We start from the raw sequence: 21,679 nt of genomic DNA, 5'->3' as shown, positions 1-21,679 counted from the left end.
TGGCTGAAACTGCCAGAGCGGATGGCTCGCGTATAGATCCCGAAGAGCTTCGTGGCTGGGCTCAAAGAGCGATTTGTGTCGCGGGCAACGCCAACACATCCTTATGTATTGAACGGCGTAAGGCCATTCTTTTTAAATTAGACCCCAAACTAGCTAACCTTGCCCTTACGGAGGCAGGTAAGGAGGCACAAGGACTGCTGTTCGGCGACTCCTTTATTAAGGATCTTGGCCGATTTGTAGGCGCATTTACGGCATTAGATAAGGCCCAGTCCTCAATGCGCAGAGTATTTCAGGGACGGGTCTCCAGCAGGGCCGGCAGTACCAGGGGCCGTCTGTCCGGCCGTTCCAATTTCCAAGCCCGAGGCATGGGCAGAGGCTCCTATCACCAGAGACCTCCTTTCCAGGATCATAGAGGCACCTCATCCTTCTTCCCGGCCAGAGGCGGCAACTGGCGCTCCAGGTCCTTCCGTGGAAACCCCAACTCCAGGAGACCTTTTGGTAAGTCTTCCCCCTGTGGGGGATTTTTCGGATCATTGTATCGGAGGCAGACTCCGTTATTTTTCCCGTGCCTGGTCAGTCATCACTTCCGACCCATGGATTCTATCCACAGTCATGGGCTTTCACATCGAGCTCATAGACTCGCCTTACCTCCTACCTCCCCTCCCCCTGTTTGTTCATTCAAGACCAGATTGCTCCCAGGTAGACCTGGAGCTACTATCACTCTCCCACAAGTGTGCGATAGAAAGGGCGCCTCCTTCTCACAGGAGGGTCCTCAGCAATATCTTTCTGGTCCAGAAGAAAGGGGGTCAGATGCGCACGGTTTTCAACCTACGCTCTCTGAATTCCATAGTGCGCTATCGCCACTTCAAGATGGAGGGGATTCACCTCCTCAGAGACTTGCTTATGCCGGGGGATTGGATGGTGAAACTGGACCTGAAGGATGCTTACCTGACGGTACCGATTGCCCCCCAATCCAGGGACCTTCTATGTTTTCAGTGGGGAGAAGAGATTTGGCGGTTCACCTGCCTCCCTTTCGGCCTGTCTTCGGCTCCTTGGTGCTTCACCAAGCTGATGCGTCCGGCCATGTCGTGGCTTCGCAGTCGGGGTGTACGTCTGATCGTCTATCTGGACGACATTCTTATCATGCACCATTCCAAATCAACCTTGCTGATACATCTAGGCTGGACGTCAGATCTGCTGTCACGCCTCGGTTTTCTCCTCAATTTGGAGAAATCTTGCCTGACCCCTCTGCAGAGGATGAAATTTCTGGGCTTCACGGTGGATTCAGTGTCCGAATCCCTCAGTCTCCCGACATCCAAACTCCGATCAATTCGGAAAGAACTGCGACACGCCCTGTCTACCCCTCAGTTGACCCTACGGCATCTGGCCCGCATCATTGGCCTGCTCGCCTCTTCCATCCAGGCGGTGTTTCCTGCTCCACTGCATTATCGAGCCCTGCAACGGCTGAAGATTGCACACCTCCGCACAGGTGCGGCGTTTGCAGATTTAGTTACCTTGGACTCAGAAGCCAGGGAGGAGCTTCAGTGGTGGATCGACAACTTAGAGGCATGGAATGGCAAGGCGATCTTCGGCCTTCAACCAGAGTTTACGATAGAATCGGATGCGAGTCTGCAGGGCTGGGGTGCCCACTGCAACGGGGTCTCCACGGGCGGCCGCTGGACGACGGACGAAACACGCCTTCACATCAACGCGCTGGAACTGCTGGCCGGATCATTTGCCATTCAGAGTTTCACCAATGGGATGGCTCATGCCTGCGTCCTCCTACGTATGGACAACGTGTCTGCGGTTCGTTACGTCAACCGTTTGGGTGGTACCCAGTCAGCAACTCTGGCTCGGCTTGCGAAGGAGTTTTGGTCATATTGCCTTTCCAGGGACATTGTGGTCCAAGCGGAATACCTACCCGGCCTCCACAATACTCGGGCGGACCGGAGCTCCCGTTGCTTTACGGACGGCAGCGATTGGCAGCTGGCCCCGAACATATTTTCCGCGATATCGGACGTCTGGGGTCCCTTCTCGGTGGACCTGTTTGCTTCACGACTCAACGCACAGCTTCCTCGATTCTTCAGCTGGCGCCCGGATCCGGGAGCAGAGGCAGTGGACGCATTCCTGCAGGATTGGTCGAGCTCCCTTCTATATGCTTTTCCTCCTTTTGCAATGATTCCGAGGATGCTGCTTCAGGTGCGTCGCCAGAGGGCCGAACTGATGGTGGTGATTCCCTTCTGGGGGACTCAGAGTTGGTTTCCAGCTCTACTGGAGCTTCTTGTGGACATACCTTTTCTTCTCCCAGACCACGTAGATCTTCTTCGCGATCCCAGAGGGTTGAGCCACCCGCTTCTGCTGGAAGGATCCCTACCGTTGCTGGCGTGCCGAGTCTCAGGATACCTGGAGAAGTCCAGGGCGTTTCGGAGGCAACTAGACGCCTCCTGGACAATGCATGGGCTCCCGGCACTAGAAAATCTTACCGGGCAGCTTGGGGATCTTGGTCTAGTTGGTGCCTTGAACGGAACCTTGATCCCATTTCGGCATCTGTGAGTCATTTGTTACAATTTCTTACCTCCTTGTTTGAGGCTGGTAAAGCTTATAGAACGATCAACCTCTTTCGGTCTGCGATCTCCTCTACTCATCAGGGCTTCGACGGTAGACCTGCGGGCCAGCACCCTTTGGTTTCCCGCTTACTTCGCGGCTCGCGTCTTGCTCGTCCTCCTCGTCCTCGATTTGTGACCACTTGGGATGTCTCGTTGGTTTTGTCATTTTTGTCGGCTTGGCCCAGCAATCCGGACCTCTCCTTGAGACAACTATCTGCCAAGTTACTTGTACTTTTCTGCCTTATTTCCTGTAAACGGGTGTCGGATGTTCGAGCTCTGGATCATGACGCTAGATCCTTCACTCCGGAAGGTGTATCCTTCAATATTTCTAGACGTACCAAAACACACATTAGAGAGGTGTCATATCCCAGTTTCCCGTCCTCTCCGGCTCTTTGTCCGGTGGCTTGCTTGCGAGAATACGAATCCCGAACAAGGGCTTACCGCTCTCCCTTGGTCCCGCAGCTTTTCCTTTCTATTCGCCATCCTTTCGGACCGGTCTCCAGTCCGACTTTGGCTCGTTGGATGAAGTGGGTTATGTCCCTTGCGGGTATCGATACTGCTATATTTACGGCGCATTCGACGAGAGGTGCATCTGCCACCGCTTTGGCGATTTCTGGTGCGCGTATGGAAGACATCTTACGTCTGGCAGACTGGTCTAGTGTCACGACGTTCAGGGAGTATTATTTTCGTCCTCCTCCTCATTTGTTTGCTTCTGTGATTTCTCAGCTTTGAACTAGCAATAGGAGCCTCCGTGGCTTGCTGTAAAACTTATTGATTTTCCTAGTCTACGACGTAAAAGTCATAGTTTTATTAAAGACACGGAGGCGAGTATTGCCCACCCTGATCGATGGCCCGCCCAACTGTAAATTATTTATTAATTATTAATTATTTGTATATTTATTGATGTATTGTTCGGAGGAGGTTATGTTTATGATGTTTATTTATTTATATATTTGTTTATATATTTATTGTATTTATGGCATTTATCTTTTCTATTGAAGTTTATTAGATGGCATTACGGTTCATTTCCGGTTATCGACTGTCTGACTTGATTTGTTCCAGAATGATATTCACTCTGGCCATATTCTTTATTTTATTTCAGGGTGAGAGGTCACTGACTTCCAGGATCTGCGTCCTTCTAATTTCCTGCTAAAGTGTTAGCCACGTTGGCTTCGATTGAATTGTTCGGTGGGAGCTGTGTCGTTTCGCTTCCAGTTTCCGGTTCTAGTTGACGGTTCCAGTTGATGTCCAGTTACGGTGCCAGGTTCAAAGAAAGAGGAAGACCCAGAGGAAGAGCTGCCTATTATAGGGGCTGTCTGGGGAGGGACATTGTGTTACTATGGTTACCATGTTCATTATGTAAATTTTCTTTGCTGCTATTGGTGGAACAGTAAAGGAAGAGATAGCAATACTCGCCTCCGTGTCTTTAATAAAACTATGACTTTTACGTCGTAGACTAGGAAAATCAATAAGTTATACATCTTCTTGTATATAGGGATATGGACCATGCTGGTATAACCTGGGCATCTCCTGTATATAGTCATATATGTACAGCTGGTATAAGTTATACATCTCCTTGTATATAGTGGTATGGACTATGCTGGTATAACCTGGGTATCTCCTGTATATAATTATGTATGTACAGCTGGTATAAGTTATACATCTTCTTGTATATAGTGATATGGACCATGCTGGTATAACCTGGGTATCTCCTGTATATAATTATATATGTACAGCTGGTATAAGTTATACATCTTCTTGTATATAGTGATACGGACCATGCTGGTATAACCTGGGTATCTCCTGTATATAATTATGTATGTACAGCTGGTATAAGTTATACATCTTCTTGTATATAGTTATATGGACCATGCTGGTATAACCTGGGCATCTCCTGTATATAATTATATATGTACAGCTGGTATAAGGTATACATCTTCTTGTATATAGTGATATGGACCGTGCTGGTATAACCTGGGTATCTCCTGTATATAATTATATATGTACAGCTGGTATACGTTATACATCTTCTTGTATATAGTGATATGGACCATGCTGGTATAACCTGGGCATCTCCTGTATATAAGTATATATGTACAGCTGGTATAAGTTATACATCTTCTTGTATATAGTGATATGGACCATGCTGGTATAACCTGGGCATCTCCTGTATATAATTATATATGTACAGCTGGTATAAGTTGTACATCTCCTTGTATATAGTGATATAGACCATGCTGGTATAACCTGGGCATCTCCTGTATATAAGTATATATGTACAGCTGGTAAAAGTTATACATCTTCTGTATATAGTGATATGGGCCATGCTGGTATAACCTGGGCATCTCCTGTATATAAGTATATATGTACAGCTGGTATAAGTTATACATCTTCTGTATATAGTGATATGGGCCATGCTGGTATAACCTGGGCATCTCCTGTATATAATTATATATGTACAGCTGGTATAAGTTATACATCTCCTTGTATATAGTGATATAGACCATGCTGGTATAACCTGGGCATCTCCTGTATATAAGTATATATGTACAGCTGGTATAAGTTATACATCTTCTGTATATAGTGATATGGGCCATGCTGGTATAATCTGGGCATCTCCTGTAAATAATTATTTATGTACAGCTGGTATAAGTTATACATCTTCTGTATATAGTGATATGGACCATGCTGGTATAACCTGGGCATCTCCTGTATATAAATATATATGTACAGCTGGTATAAGTTATACATCTTCTTGTATATAGTTATATGGACCATGCTGGTATAACCTGGGCATCTCCTGTATATAATTATATATGTACAGCTGGTATAAGTTATACATCTTCTTGTATATAGTGATATGGACCATGCTGGTATAACCTGGGCATCTCCTGTATATAAGTATATATGTACAGCTGGTATAAGTTATACATCTTCTTGTATATAGTGATATGGACCATGCTGGTATAACCTGGGCATCTCCTGTATATAATTATATATGTACAGCTGGTATAAGTTATACATCTTCTTGTATATAGTGATATGGACCATGCTGGTATAACCTGGGCATCTCCTGTATATAATTATATATGTACAGCTGGTATACGTTATACATCTTCTTGTATATAGTGATATGGACCATGCTGGTATAACCTGGGCATCTCCTGTATATAATTATATATGTACAGCTGGTATAAGTTATACATCTCCTTGTATATAGTGATATGGGCCATGCTGGTATAACTTGGGCATCTCCTGTATATAAGTATATATGTACAGCTGGTATAAGTTATACATCTTCTGTATATAGTGATATGGGCCATGCTGGTATAACCTGGGCATCTCCTGTATATAATTATATATGTACAGCTGGTATAAGTTATACATCTCCTTGTATATAGTGATATAGACCATGCTGGTATAACCTGGGCATCTCCTGTATATAAGTATATATGTATAGCTGGTATAAGTTATACATCTCCTTGTATATAGTGATATAGACCATGCTGGTATAACCTGGGCATCTCCTGTATATAAGTATATATGTACAGCTGGTATAAGTTATACATCTTCTGTATATAGTGATATGGGCCATGCTGGTATAACCTGGGCATCTCCTGTATATAATTATATATGTACAGCTGGTATAAGTTATACATCTCCTTGTATATAGTGATATAGACCATGCTGGTATAACCTGGGCATCTCCTGTATATAAGTATATATGTACAGCTGGTATAAGTTATACATCTTCTTGTATATAGTGATATGGGCCATGCTGGTATAACCTGGGCATCTCCTGTATATAAGTATATATGTACAGCTGGTATAAGTTATACATCTTCTGTATATAGTGATATGGGCCATGCTGGTATAACCTGGGTATCTCCTGTATATAATTATATATGTACAGCTGGTATAAGTTATACATCTTCTGTATATAGTGATATGGGCCATGCTGGTATAACCTGGGCATCTCCTGTAAATAATTATATATGTACAGCTGGTATAAGTTATACATCTTCTGTATATAGTGATATGGGCCATGCTGGTATAACCTGGGCATCTCCTGTATATAATTATATATGTATAGCTGGTATAAGTTGTACATCTTCTTGTATATAGTCATATGGACCATGCTGGTATAACCTGGGTATCTCCTGTATATAAGTATATATGTACAGCTGGTATAAGTTATACATCTTCTTGTATATAGTGATATGGACCATGCTGGTATAACCTGGGTATCTCCTGTATATAAGTATATATGTACAGCTGGTATAAGTTATACATCTTCTTGTATATAGTCATATGGACCATGCTGGTATAACCTGGGCATCTCCTGTATATAATTATATATGTACAGCTGGTATAAGTTATACATCTTCTTGTATACAGTGATATGGACCATGCTGGTATAACCTGGGCATCTCCTGTATATAATTATATATGTACAGCTGGTATAAGTTATACATCTTCTTGTATATAGTGATATGGACCATGCTGGTATAACCTGGGTATCTCCTGTATATAAGTATATATGTACAGCTGGTATAAGTTATACATCTTCTTGTATATAGTGATATGGGCCACACTGGTATAACCTGGGTATCCCCTGTATATAATTATATATGTACAGCCGGTATAAGTTATACATCTTCTTGTATATAGTGATATGGAGCATGCTGGTATAACCTGGGTATCTCCTGTATATAATTATATATGTACAGCCGGTATAAGTTATACATCTTCTTGTATATAGTGATATGGACCATGCTGGTATAACCTGGGTATCTTCTGTATATAATTATATATGTACAGCTGGTATAAGTTATACATCTTCTTGTATATAGTGATATGGACCATGCTGGTATAACCTGGGTATCTCCTGTATATAATTATATATGTACAGCTGGTATAAGTTATACATCTTCTTGTATATAGTGGTATGGACCATGCTGGTATAACCTGGGTATCTCCTGTATATTTGTCCCCGGTCATGATTTAGAGATGTGTAGTAGACATGCCTCGTCAGCTCTGAACACGGGTGACCTCTGTGAACCCTTAAACATGTGATGAGCAGACGTGACACCGGGATAATGTCACTAAGCCGATCTGATCCGTATAATGACATCCAGTAGTAACACAGATCTTATCATTTATGTAAGGAGACGTACAGTGCAGCCTTCATGAAGTCTCGGGGCTGGAGACATTCCCAGATCCTATCCAAAATACAGAAGTAGGTGACATGAAGAGAAGGAAGCAAAGTCTCTGCAGCAGGTGCATGTAGGAGGCATCGACCATGCTGATGATTGATCATGACGGGTGGGATGGAACTGCAGGGAAATATCTCAACCATACAATCCTTTTATAAGGATGTGAACCCGTCTGCTACCAATGCACCTAAAAAAACTATAAAACTACGTTTTGTTATATTCTTGATTGCAAATCTCCCGTTTTGTGTACACAGCTCCTGTGCAAAACAATGGGTCTCCTGACAAGAAACAAACCCCGTGTAGCACACAGCCTCTTAAGTAGCAGATGACCCTTATGGGCACTGTGCCCAGGTGGGATTGATACACCTGTAGCCCCCATACCCGATTTCTATAAGGGAGGCTGAGTCTCTTTTAATGCACCCCTCCCCAATACAGATGACACTGTGTAAATCCCTGTCAAGGTGCAATAACCATCAGTTCCCAGACTGTTCCTGGCAGGCTGGAGGTTAATGTGTTTGCTGTTGGTATAATCTGGGATTATATGACTTTGTGGGCCTGGCTGAGATATAATGGGGATTAGACTGCACTTTAAAGGCAGGCAGATCTGGCAGAAGAAGCAAAGATACAGAGAAAAGAAAGTGATTTACTGAGAGGAACGCGGAGACAGGGACACGTCCTGACCCATAACATGAGGTAGAAATAACCGTATAATACCACAGGACAGGGCACCAGTATGGCCGCAGCGCTCAATGGAAAGTACGAGCTGGTATCACAGGAAAACCTGGAGGGATATCTCAAAGCTTTAAGTAAGAAATCTTCACTTTAGTGTAGGATGGAAAAGCTGCATGAGGGCGCAAGGGTAATGATAGCACCCTCAGACTGTAATATAATGTGATGGGGTTTCATTATTTTGCAAACAGACGATGAGAGTGGGACTGACAAAATGTAAAGGGTGTAAATGATAAGTGGGCTTACAGTGTTGTCGGGGGCACTGATTGGGTGCGATGCTGGGTGTAATGTGATGGGGTGACAATGCTGCTGGGTGTAATGTGATGGGGTGACAATGCTGCTGGGTGTAATGTGATCGGTGACAATGTTTCTTCATATGAGACAATGGTGTGAGCTATAATATGATGGGGCGAGGATGATGTTGGATATAATGTGATGGGTGTTAATGTTGTTGGGTGTATAATGTGATCGGGGTGGCACCTTTGTTGAGTGTAATGGGTGACAATGATGTTGGGTGTAAAGGGATGGACTGACAATGATGTTGGATGTGATGTGGTGTAGAGACAATTATATTAGGTGTATAATAGGATGGATGGCAATGCTGTTGGGTGTAATGTGATTTAGTGACAGTACTGTTGGGTGTAATGTGATGGGGTGACAATGCTGTGGGGTGTAATGTGATTTAGTGACAATGCTGTTGGGTGTAATGTGATGGGGTGACAATGCTGTTGGGTGTAATGTGATGGGGTGACAATGCTGTGGGGTGTAATGTGATGGGGTGACAATACTGTTGGGTGTAATGTGCTGGGGTGACAATGCTGTGGGGTGTAATGTGATGGGGTGACAATGCTGTTGGGTGTAATGTGCTGGGTTGACAATACTGTTGGGTGTAATGTGCTGGGGTGACAATACTGTGGGGTGTAATGTGATTGGGTGACAATGCTTTTGGGTGTAATGTGATGGAGTGACAGTACTGTTGGATGTAATGTGATTTAGTGACAATGCTGTTGGGTGTAATGTGATGGGGTGACAATGCTGTGGGGTGTAATGTAATGGGCTGACAATGCTGTTGGGTATAATGTGCTGGGGTGACAATACTGTTGGGTGTAATGTAATGGGCTGACAATGCTGTCGGGTGTAATGTGATGGGGTGACAATGATGTCGGGTGTAATGTGATGGGGTGACAATGATGTCGGGTGTAATGTGATGCGGTGACAATGATGTCGGGTGTAATGTAATGGGCTGACAATGCTGTCGGGTGTAATGTGATGGGGTGACAATGATGTTGGGTGTAATGTGATGGGGTGACAATGATGTCGGGTGTAATGTGATGCGGTGACAATGATGTTGGGTGTAATGTGGTGGGGTGACAATTCTGTTGGGTGTAATGTAATGGGCTGACAATGCTGTCGGGTAGAATGTGATTGGGTGACAATGATGTTGGGTGTAATGTGATACGGTGACAATGATGTTGGGTGTAATGTAATGGGGTGACAGTTCCTGGGTGTAATCTTATGGGGTGATATAGCTGTTAGGTATAATGTGATGGGGTGACAATGTTGTCGGGTGTAATGTCATGCGGTGACAATGCTGTTGGGTATCATGTGATGCGGTGACAATGCTGTTGGGTATCATGTGATGGGGTGACAATGCTGTTGGGTGTAATGTCATGCGGTGACAATGCTGTCGGGTGTAATGTGATGCGGTGACAATGATGTTGGGTATAATGTGATGCGGTGACAATGCTGTCGGGTGTAATGTGATGCGGTGACCATGATGTTAGGTGTAATGTGATGGAGTGACAGTTCCTGGGTGTAATCTTATGGGGTGATATAGCTGTTGGGTATCATGTGATGCGGTGACAATGCTGTTGGGTTTGATATGTGGTGAGAAGAGATATGATATAATTTAATGGCTGGATGGTTTCATAATGCGATGCTTTAATTATCAGGCCATACTTGTGGAGACTTGATAATTCGGCAGCCATATTTTCTGCTTTATAAATAATCATATAATACCGCTCTGTACTTTTCACGACATCTTTCTGCTTGTAGATCTAAACATCGCTCTGCGGAAGATTGTCGTACTTCTGCGGCCAGAGAAAGAGTTTAAAGTGGAGGGTAACCATGTGATTATCCGAACGATCAGCACCTTCCGGAACTACATCATGGATTTCACCTTGGGGGAAGAATTTCAAGAAGACCTGGGTCCCATAGATGGACGAATCTGCAAGGTATACATGTGATGGAAATTAATGAATGGGGTGCACCATGCTAGAAATCTGAATCTGAGAAATAATCAAGACCACATTTAGCTCAAAATCCTCAAATCATTTTAACTTTAGAGCAAACCTGGCATTTGCATAGGACTGCCAATGCCTAGGCCCCCTGAGGACTAAATTCCAGTAGCAAGTTGACAATGGAATAGAAAAACATTCCATTTTATTTTCTTTCAGCTCTTCAGCCTCCACCTTCCTGCACACTGACTGCTTCAGCGCCCCAGGCCACCAAGGATGTCACCAGTAATCTTTTCAGTAACATAGTCCCCAGGATTCAGGAACAATATTATTAACCAGCGCCCTCCTTGAACAGAAGGGATGCTGCTTCTCACCTCTTCACTACCGTAGATCACTGAGGAAGATACCACTGACCACCTCACCACCATGGACCACCAGAAATATTACTGAGAATCTCTTCGCCACCAAGCTTCCAGCAATTTTACTGTTACCCATCACCCCCCAAGACTAGTACTAGGGATGCTACCATTAGCCTCTTTATTACTATAGACCTACAAGGATATCCTTATAAATAACAACTATCCTAGGCCCCCAGGTATATTACCAATCACAAGCAGTATTATTATTTTTTACATTTATGGCTCACAGGGGATTAAAAATAAAAATTAAGCCATACTAACCATCGCTGATCCCCCACCCAATGGTTCTGACACTGTTCCAGTTTAACCCATACAGTATGTCACCCTAGACAGCCAGAGACATTTATAATAACTCTAATGATACCCTAGACAACCAGGAATATTACTGATGACCCCATCATACCCTAGATGACCAGGAATATTACTGATGACCCCTATCATACCCTAGACGACCAGGAATATTACTTATAACCCCTATCATACCCTAGACGACCAGGAATATTACTTATAACCCCTATCATACTCTAGACGACCAGGGACATTACTAATAACCTATATGATACCCCAAACAACCAGGAATATTACTGATGACCCCTATCATACCCTAGACGACCAGGAATATTACTGATGACCCCTATCATACCCTAGACGACCAGGGACATTACTTATAACCCCTATCATACCCTAGACGACCAGGAATATTACTTATAACCCCTATCATACCCTAGACGACCAGGGACATTACTAATAACCTATATGATACCCCAAACAACCAGGAATATTACTGATGACCCCTATCATACCCTAGACGACCAGGAATATTACTGATGACCCCTATCATACCCTAGACGACCAGGGACATTACTAATAACCTATATGATACCCCAAACAACCAGGAATATTACTGATGACCCCTATCATACCCTAGACCACCAGGAACATTACTATGATACACTGGAGAACCAGGAATATTACTAATAACTTCTACAATACTCCACACATCCAAGAATATTAGTCATAACTCCTATGACACCCTAGACAACTAGAAAGAATTTTAAGGTCCCCTATGACACCCTAGACTTCCAGGAACCTCATTGATAACCCCTATAACACCGTAGACCACCAGGTACATTACTAATGTCTACTATAATACTGTAAATCACCAGGTACATTATTAATAACCACTCTGATACACTAGACTACCAGAAGCATGAAAGAGGTTTTCCAAGTGTTTAATACTAATGACCTATCTCTGATTAGTGGGGTCCATCAACATATGATTAGTGGGGTCCAACCTCCAGCACCCCATCCGATCAGCTGTTTGAAGAAGCAGGGGCCCTCCACTGGGTGCTCAAGCCTCCTCACAGCTTACCCAGTACAACGCCATCTATTGGCCAGTGGCCGTTCTTGATATTGCAGCTCATGCCCATTCATCTGGGTAGCACAGAGCTGTTCCTAGTCTATGTGACTGATGACACAACATCACTGGCCTACGAAGAGGCTCGGTGAGCGCCAGGGCCTCTTCAAGCGGCTGATCGTCAGAGGACCAGGAGTCGGCCCCCACCAATCAGATACTGATGAGCTGTCCAGATGATAGACCATCAATACTAAACTCTTGGAAAACCCTTATAATAATCACCTTAGACATACAGGAACTTTACTAATATCCCCTGTGATATCCTAGACAACCAGGAACATTCGTGATAAACCCTATTTTACCCTAGACTAATGGTAACAATCCCTCCAAAGTCCCCCTACACCACCGCTAAGGACCGCAAACCAATCCCCAGAACGACGGCCCCGTATGAGTGCGGTGCTGGTTGTGTAGGTCAATTCTATGGGACTCCCGGAGATTGACAAGTATGGCACAACAGAGCTGAATGGAGGGGCAGCAGACATACGCGACTGCTGCCCCATTCAAACAGGGAAACGCGGGACCAGACATTTATCTCCTATCCAGTAGCTAGTTTTTTTTTTACAAACTCATTTGATTTCTAAAAAAAATCACTGAAGGCATCATGAAAATTAAAGGAACCACTTTGTGTTATGTTCACTCTGTATAGTGGCATTATATGGGCACTGTACGGCGATATGACAATGTATTACGGTATTATCTGTGTGTAACTAAACAGCCACAATAGTGGGGGTGACTGCTGAAATGCTGCATAGTATATTATGATGTGAGTCTGGCGATGTTCCCAAATGCAATATGACAGGGGCTGACTCTTACAGACTATTATATGTGGACTGATACAGCACACTGTGTAACCTACACACAAGGGTGAAACAGAAAAACTCCCATCACACATTCATCTATGCTTGTCCTTTTGTCATTGACATATTCCCGGCTCTGTATTATCAGCTGTTACATCCTCCCACACTCACTTATCCCTGACTCCAGCAGCAATGCAAACTTATTATTCAGCCCAACCTTGAGTTAATGGTTAAATATAATACACAGAAAAATACACAATTATTGAGCTACAGCCTGTAGGTAAGGTGATGATGCAGCCCTGCGTGAGCTACACTGACACCTAGTGGTGGTGCAGAGAACAAGGGATCTGGTGGATGAAATATCAGCTTCCAAACTAGTAAAACCAAACATACAGTCAGATGCAAAGAATGTTTATAGGTCAGAAATCCCATTATCAGAACACAAGGAGTCTGGAGCAACAAATCAAAGAGCTGCTCGGAAGATGAGGTGTAAAAACTTCAAAACTAAAAGTTGCCTTGTAAAAAGGATCTGTCAGCTCTCCTGTGTGGTGTAGTATAGAGGATCTGTCAGCTCTCCTGTGTGGTGTAGTATAGAGGATCTGTCAGCTCTCCTGTGTGGTGTAGTATAGAGGATCTGTCAGCTCTCCTATGTGGTGTAGTATAGAGGATCTATCAGCTCTCCTGTGTGGTGTAGTATAGAGGATCTGTCAGCTCTCCTGTGTGGTGTAGTATAGAGGATCTGTCAGCTCTCCTGTGCGGTGTAGTATAGAGGATCTGTCAGCTCTCCTGTGTGGTGTAGTATAGAGGATCTGTCAGCTCTCCTGTGTGGTGTAGTATAGGGGATCTGTCAGCTCTCCTGTGTGGTGTAGTATAGAGGATCTGTCAGCTCTCCTGTGTGGTGTAGTATAGAGGATCTGTCGGCTCTCCTGTGTGGTGTAGTATAGAGGATCTGTCGGCTCTCCTGTGTGGTGTAGTATAGGGGATCTGTCAGCTCTGCTGTGCGGTGTAGTATAGAGGATCTGTCAGCTCTCCTGTGTGGTGTAGTATAGAGGATCTGTCAGCTCTCCTGTGTGGTGTAGTATAGAGGATCTGTCAGCTCTCCTGTGTGGTGTAGTATAGAGGATCTGTCAGCTCTCCTGTGTGGTGTAGTATAAAGGATCTGTCAGCTCTCCTGTGTGGTGTAGTATAGAGGATCTGTCGGCTCTCCTGTGTGGTGTAGTATAGAGGATCTGTCAGCTCTCCTGTGTGGTGTAGTATAGAGGATCTGTCAGCTCTCCTGTGTGGTGTAGTATAGAGGATCTGTCAGCTCTCCTATGTGGTGTAGTATAGAGGATCTGTCACCTCTCCTGTGTGGTGTAGTATAGAGGATCTGTCAGCTCTCCTGTGTGGTGTAGTATAGAGGATCTGTCAGCTCTCCTGTGTGGTGTAGAATAGAGGATCTGTCAGCTCTCCTGTGCGGTGTAGTATAAAGGATCTGTCAGCTCTCCTGTGTGGTGTAGTATAGAGGATCTGTCAGCTCTCCTGTGTGGTGTAGTATAGAGGATCTGTCAGCTCTCCTGTGTGGTGTAGTATAGAGGATCTGTCAGCTCTCCTGTGTGGTGTAGTATAGGGGATCTGTCAGCTCTCCTGTGTGGTGTAGTATAAAGGATCTGTCAGCTCTCCTGTGCGGTGTAGTATAGAGGATCTGTCGGCTCTCCTGTGTGGTGTAGTATAGAGGATCTGTCGGCTCTCCTGTGTGGTGTAGTATAGAGGATCTGTCAGCTCTCCTGTGTGGTGTAGTATAGAGGATCTGTCAGCTCTCCTGTGCGGTGTAGTATAGAGGATCTGTCAGCTCTCCTGTGTGGTGTAGTATAGAGGATCTGTCAGCTCTCCTGTGTGGTGTAGTATAGAGGATCTGTCAGCTCTCCTGTGTGGTGTAGTATAGAGGATCTGTCAGCTCTCCTGTGTGGTGTAGTATAGAGGATCTGTCAGCTCTCCTGTGTGGTGTAGTATAGAAGATCTGTCAGCTCTGCTGTGTGGTGTAGTATAGAGGATCTGTCAGCTCTCCTGTGTGGTGTAGTATAGAGGATCTGTCAGCTCTCCTGTGTGGTGTAGTATAGAGGATCTGTCAGCTCTCCTGTGTGGTGTAGTATAGAGGATCTGTCAGCTCTCCTGTGTGGTGTAGTATAGAGGATCTCTCAGCTCTCCTGTGTGGTGTAGTATAGAGGATCTGTCAGCTCTCCTGTGTGGTGTAGTATAGAGGATCTGTCAGCTCTCCTGTGTGGTGTAGTATAGAGGATCTGTCGGCTCTCCTGTGTGGTGTAGTATAGAGGATCTGTCAGCTCTCCTGTGTGGTGTAGTATAGAGGATCTGTCAGCTCTCCTGTGTGGTGTAGTATAGAGGATCTGTCAGCTCTCCTGTGTGGTGTAGTATAGAGGATCTGTCAGCTCTCCTGTGTGGTGTAGTATAGAGGATCTGTCAGCTCTCCTGTGTGGTGTAGTATAGAGGATCTGTCAGCTCTCCTGTGTGGTGTAGTATAGAGGATCTGTCAGCTCTCCTGTGTGGTGTAGTATAGAGGATCTGTCAGCTCTCCTGTGTGGTGTAGTATAGGGGATCTGTCAGCTCTCCTGTGTGGTGTAGTATAAAGGATCTGTCAGCTCTCCTGTGTGGTGTAGTATAGAGGATCTGTCAGCTCTCCTGTGTGGTGTAGTATAGAGGATCTGTCAGCTCTCCTGTGTGGTGTAGTATAGAGGATCTCTCAGCTCTCCTGTGTGGTGTAGTATAGAGGATCTCTCAGCTCTCCTGTGTGGTGTAGTATAGAGGATCTGTCAGCTCTCCTGTGTGGTGTAGTATAGAGGATCTGTCAGTTCTCCTGTGTGGTGTAGTATAGAGGATCTGTCAGCTCTCCTGTGTGGTGTAGTATAGAGGATCTGTCAGCTCTCCTGTGTGGTGTAGTATAGAGGATCTGTCAGCTCTCCTGTGTGGTGTAGTATAGAGGATCTCTCAGCTCTCCTGTGTGGTGTAGTATAGAGGATCTGTCAGCTCTCCTGTGCGGTGTAGTATAGAGGATCTGTCAGTTCTCCTGTGTGGTGTAGTATAGAGGATCTGTCAGCTCTCCTGTGTGGTGTAGTATAGAGGATCTGTCAGCTCTCCTGTGTGGTGTAGTATAGAGGATCTGTCAGCTCTCCTGTGTGGTGTAGTATAGAGGATCTGTCAGCTCTCCTGTGTGGTGTAGTATAGAGGATCTGTCAGCTCTCCTGTGGTGTAGTATAGAGGATCTGTCAGCTCTGCTGTGTGGTGTAGTATAGAGGATCTGTCAGCTCTCCTGTGCGGTGTAGTATAGAGGATCTGTCAGCTCTCCTGTGTGGTGTAGTATAGAGGATCTGTCAGCTCTCCTGTGTGGTGTAGTATAGAGGATCAGTCAGCTCTCCTGTGTGATGTAGTATAGAGGATCTGTCAGCTCTCCTGTGTGGTGTAGTATAGAGGATCTGTCAGCTCTCCTGTGTGGTGTAGTATAGAGGATCTGTCAGCTCTCCTGTGTGGTGTAGTATAGAGGATCTGTCAGCTCTCCTGTGTGGTGTAGTATAGAGGATCTGTCGGCTCTCCTGTGTGGTGTAGTATAGAGGATCTGTCAGCTCTTCTGTGTGGTGTAGTATAGAGGATCTGTCAGCTCTTCTGTGTGGTGTAGTATAGAGTATCTGTCAGCTCTCCTGTGTGGTGTAGTATAGAGGATCTGTCGGCTCTCCTGTGTGGTGTAGTATAGAGGATCTGTCGGCTCTCCTGTGGTGTAGTATAGAGGATCTGTCAGCTCTCCTGTGTGGTGTAGTATAGAGGATCTGTCCGCTCTCCTGTGTGGTGTAGTATAGAGGATCTGTCAGCTCTCCTGTGTGGTGTAGTATAGAGGATCTGTCAGCTCTCCTGTGTGGTGTAGTATAGAGGATCTGTCAGCTCTCCTGTGTAGTGTAGTATAGAGGATCTGTCAGCTCTCCTGTGTGGTGTAGTATAGAGGATCTGTCAGCTCTCCTGTGTGGTGTAGTATAGAGGATCTGTCAGCTCTCCTGTGTGGTGTAGTATAGAGGATCTGTCAGCTCTCCTGTGTAGTGTAGTATAGAGGATCTGTCAGCTCTCCTGTGTGGTGTAGTACAGAGGATCTGTCAGCTCTCCTGTGTGGTGTAGTATAGAGGATCTGTCAGCTCTCCTGTGTAGTGTAGTATAGAGGATCTGTCCGTTCTCCTGTGTGGTGTAGCATAGAGGATCTGTCAGCTCTCCTGTGTGGTGTAGTATAGAGGATCTGTCAGCTCTCCTGTGCGGTGTAGTATAGAGGATCTGTCAGCTCTCCTGTGTAGTGTAGTATAGAGGATCTGTCAGCTCTCCTGTGTGGTGTAGTACAGAGGATCTGTCAGCTCTCCTGTGTGGTGTAGTATAGAGGATCTGTCAGCTCTCCTGTGTGCTGTAGTATAGAGGATCTGTCAGCTCTCCTGTGCGGTGTAGTATAGAGGATCTGTCAGCTCTCCTGTGTGGTGTAGTATAGAGGAATCTGTCACCTCTCCTGTGTGGTGTAGTATAGAGGATCTGTCAGCTCTCCTGTGTGGTGTAGTATAGAGGATCTGTCAGCTCTCCTGTGTGGTGTAGTATAGAGGATCTGTCAGCTCTCCTGTGTGGTGTAGTATAGAGGATCTGTCAGCTCTCCTGTGTGGTGTAGTATAGAGGATCTGTCAGCTCTCCTGTGCGGTGTAGTATAGAGGATCTGTCAGCTCTCCTGTGCGGTGTAGTATAGAGGATCTGTCAGCTCTGCTGTGTGGTGTAGTATAGAGGATCTGTCAGCTCTCCTATGTGGTGTAGTATAGAGGATCTGTCGGCTCTCCTGTGTGGTGTAGTATAGAGGATCTGTCAGCTCTCCTGTGTGGTGTAGTATAGAGGATCTGTCCGCTCTCCTGTGTGGTGTAGTATAGAGGATCTGTCAGCTCTCCTGTGTGGTGTAGTATAGAGGATCTGTCCGCTCTCCTGTGTGGTGTAGCATAGAGGATCTGTCAGCTCTCCTGTGTGGTGTAGTATAGAGGATCTGTCAGCTCTCCTGTGTGGTGTAGTATAGAGGATCTGTCAGCTCTCCTGTGTAGTGTAGTATAGAGGATCTGTCAGCTCTCCTGTGTGGTGTAGTATAGAGGATCTGTCAGCTCTCCTGTGTGGTGTAGTATAGAGGATCTGTCAGCTCTCCTGTGTGGTGTAGTATAGGGGATCTGTCAGCTCTCCTGTGTGGTGTAGTACAGAGGATCTGTCAGCTCTCCTGTGTGGTGTAGTATAGGGGATCTGTCAGCTCTCCTGTGTGGTGTAGTATAGAGGATCTGTCAGCTCTCCTGTGTGGTGTAGTATAGAGGATCTGTCAGCTCTCCTGTGTGGTGTAGTATAGAGGATCTGTCAGCTCTCCTGTGTGCTGTAGTATAGAGGATCTGTCAGCTCTCCTGTGCGGTGTAGTATAGAGGATCTGTCAGCTCTCCTGTGTGGTGTAGTATAGAGGATCTGTCGGCTCTCCTGTGTGGTGTAGTATAGAGGATCTGTCAGCTCTCCTGTGTGGTGTAGTATAGAGGATCTGTCAGCTCTCCTGTGTGGTGTAGTATAGAGGATCTGTCAGCTCTCCTGTGTGGTGTAGTATAGAGGATCTGTCAGCTCTCCTGTGTGGTGTAGTATAGAGGATCTGTCAGCTCTCCTGTGTGGTGTAGTATAGAGGATCTGTCAGCTCTCCGTGTGGTGTAGTATAGAGGATCTGTCAGCTCTCCTGTGTGGTGTAGTATAGAGGATCTGTCAGCTCTCCTGTGTGGTGTAGTATAGAGGATCTGTCAGCTCTCCTGTGCGGTGTAGTATAGAGGATCTGTCAGCTCTCCTGTGTGGTGTAGTATAGAGGATCTGTCAGCTCTCCTGTGCGGTGTAGTATAGAGGATCTGTCAGCTCTCCTGTGTGGTGTAGTATAGAGGATCTGTCAGCTCTCCTGTGTGGTGTAGTATAGGGGATCTGTCGGCTCTCCTGTGTGGTGTAGTATAGGGGATCTGTCGGCTCTCCTGTGTGGTGTAGTATAGAGGATCTGTCAGCTCTGCTGTGTGGTGTAGTATAGGGGATCTGTCAGCTCTCCTGTGCGGTGTAGTATAGGGGATCTGTCGGCTCTCCTGTATAATGGAATATATTGAATAAAGGTATTAAAACATTTTTGCTACTTTATTTATACATTTCAGGCATTACTGAAGATCCGCACAATGCAGCGTTTATGTTGCAGAATTCTTATTTTATGGGGAACAGTAAAGCTTACATGATCAGAAGTGAAAGTGCTGATTAAACTTCAGAGGACATTCATATAATTGCTGCTTTGCAGAAACAAAAAATTCAAATAATCTGTCAACAGCAGCTTGTTGGTGTTTTCCTTGCAGTCAGTGAGGTACATGCTAATCAGTGATACGTTGTGTCTTATGTCTCTTTACAGACCACTGTGTCCTGGGAAGGTGACAAGCTGGTGTGTGTACAGAAGGGTGAGGTGCCAAACCGTGGCTGGAAGCAGTGGCTGGAGGGAGATGTGTTGCACGCGGTGAGAATTACTTTACTAAAGTCAACGTCAAGTTTGTCTTCTCGCTATGTTACACTTATATATGGTCTTTAGAGCAGCCGTCTCTCAGTTTTGGCTTTCTAGCTTTTGTAAAACTACAACTCCCAATATGACTTGATAGCCGAAGCCCCTTGGTGGCAGACTACTGCCAAGAACGGGTTTTCTAAAGTCCAAACAAGTAAAAATGAACATGATAGCAAAGGACATGTTGTGTTAGACAACTGTTCAGAAGGTGCAGTACTGCGTGGTGGCCTTTGTTTTTGTGGTGCTGTGCTGGTGGGTCGGTGGGACCCAGTGCCGTGGGTGGCATTGTCAGATAGCAGAATTGCTGTTTGACTCCTGGGTCCTGCCACCTACTAGGGCAGTGCCACGTTGTCACCGTAATGTGCTGCGCCTATTTGTCAGTGTAGGTCCCACTCTAAGGGGCAACCTTGACGTGGTGAGTGGGCTGATGCCTTTTGATCAAAATGTACACTAATGCCTCTTGTCAGGGCCGGTTTTAGACAAAATGTGGACCTGGGCAAAATTAAAAGTGGGGCCCCAAATCTTGTAATAATGCGACACCTGACACCCCCGCCGATCAGCTGTTTGAGCAGATGGCGCCTGCTGTTTACTGCTGCTGTCCCATAGACATACAGCGGTGAGCAGGAAGAGAGAAGGGAGACGACGTCTCCTCAAACAGCTGATCGGCAGGGGTGCTGGGTGTCCCTACAGTATAGTAGTAATAATATAACTATAAGGCCCCTTTCACACGAGCGAGTTTTCCGCACGGGTGCAATGCGTGACGTGAACGCATAGCACCCGCATTGAATCCTGACCCATTCATTTCAATGGGTCTGTGTACATGAGCGTTTTTTTCACGCATTAGTTCTGCGTTGCGTGAAAAATGCAGCATGTTCTATAATCTGCGTTTTAAACGCAGCCCTGGCCCCATAGAAGTGAATGGGGCTTCAGTGAAAAACGCATTGCATCCGGAAGCAAGTGCGGGTGCGATGCGGTTTTTACTGATGGTTGCTAAGAGATGTTGTTTGTAAACCTTCAGTTTTTTATCACGCGTGTGAAAAACACATCAAAATGCATTGCACCCGTGCTGAAAAAACTGAACAACTGAACGCAATCGCAGACAAAACTGACTGAACTTGCTTGCGAAATGGTGAGAGTTTCACTGAACGCATCCAGGCCTAAGGGCTCTTTCACACCTGCGTTATTGTCTTCCGGCATAGAGTTCCGTCGTCGGGGCTCTATGCCGGAAGAATCCTGATCAGGATTATCCTAATGCATTCTGAATGGAGAGTAATCCGTTCAGGATGCATCAGGATGTCTTCAGTTCCGGTACGGAACGTTTGTTGGCCGGAGAAAATACCGCAGCATGCTGCGCTTTTTGCTCCGGCCAAAAATCCGGAACACTTGCCGCAAGGCCGGATCCGGAATTAATGCCCATTGGAAGGCATTGATCCGGATCCGGCCTTAAGCTAAACGTCGTTTCGGCGCATTGCCGGAGCCGACATTTAGCTTTTTCAGAGTGGTTACCATGGCTGCCGGGACGCTAAAGTCCTGACAGCCATGGTAAGTGTAGTGGGGAGCGGGGGAGCAGTGTACTTACCGTCCGTGCGGCTCCCCGGGCGCTCCAGAGTGACGTCAGGGCGCCCCAAGCGCATGGATCACGTGATCGCATGGATCACGTCATCCA

General features: G+C 45.6%; 1 long non-coding RNA gene across 1 annotated transcript in view; it reads left to right on the top strand.

Moving 5' to 3' along the window:
• The window catches only part of LOC121006022, a 43,937-nt gene that overhangs the window by 6,054 nt on the left and 16,204 nt on the right, over window positions 1-21,679 (top strand). The window contains exons 2-3 of the long non-coding RNA XR_005780008.1: window positions 10,607-10,785; window positions 19,870-19,971. This is a non-coding gene — a long non-coding RNA (uncharacterized LOC121006022). The remainder of the gene's footprint in view (window positions 1-10,606; window positions 10,786-19,869; window positions 19,972-21,679) is intronic.

The sequence above is a fragment of the Bufo bufo genome, chromosome 6 (assembly GCF_905171765.1).
Source record: "Bufo bufo chromosome 6, aBufBuf1.1, whole genome shotgun sequence".
Classification (NCBI taxonomy): domain Eukaryota; kingdom Metazoa; phylum Chordata; class Amphibia; order Anura; family Bufonidae; genus Bufo; species Bufo bufo.
Note: the sequence above shows the minus strand (reverse complement) of the source record. Positions and strands in the feature narration are given on the sequence as shown.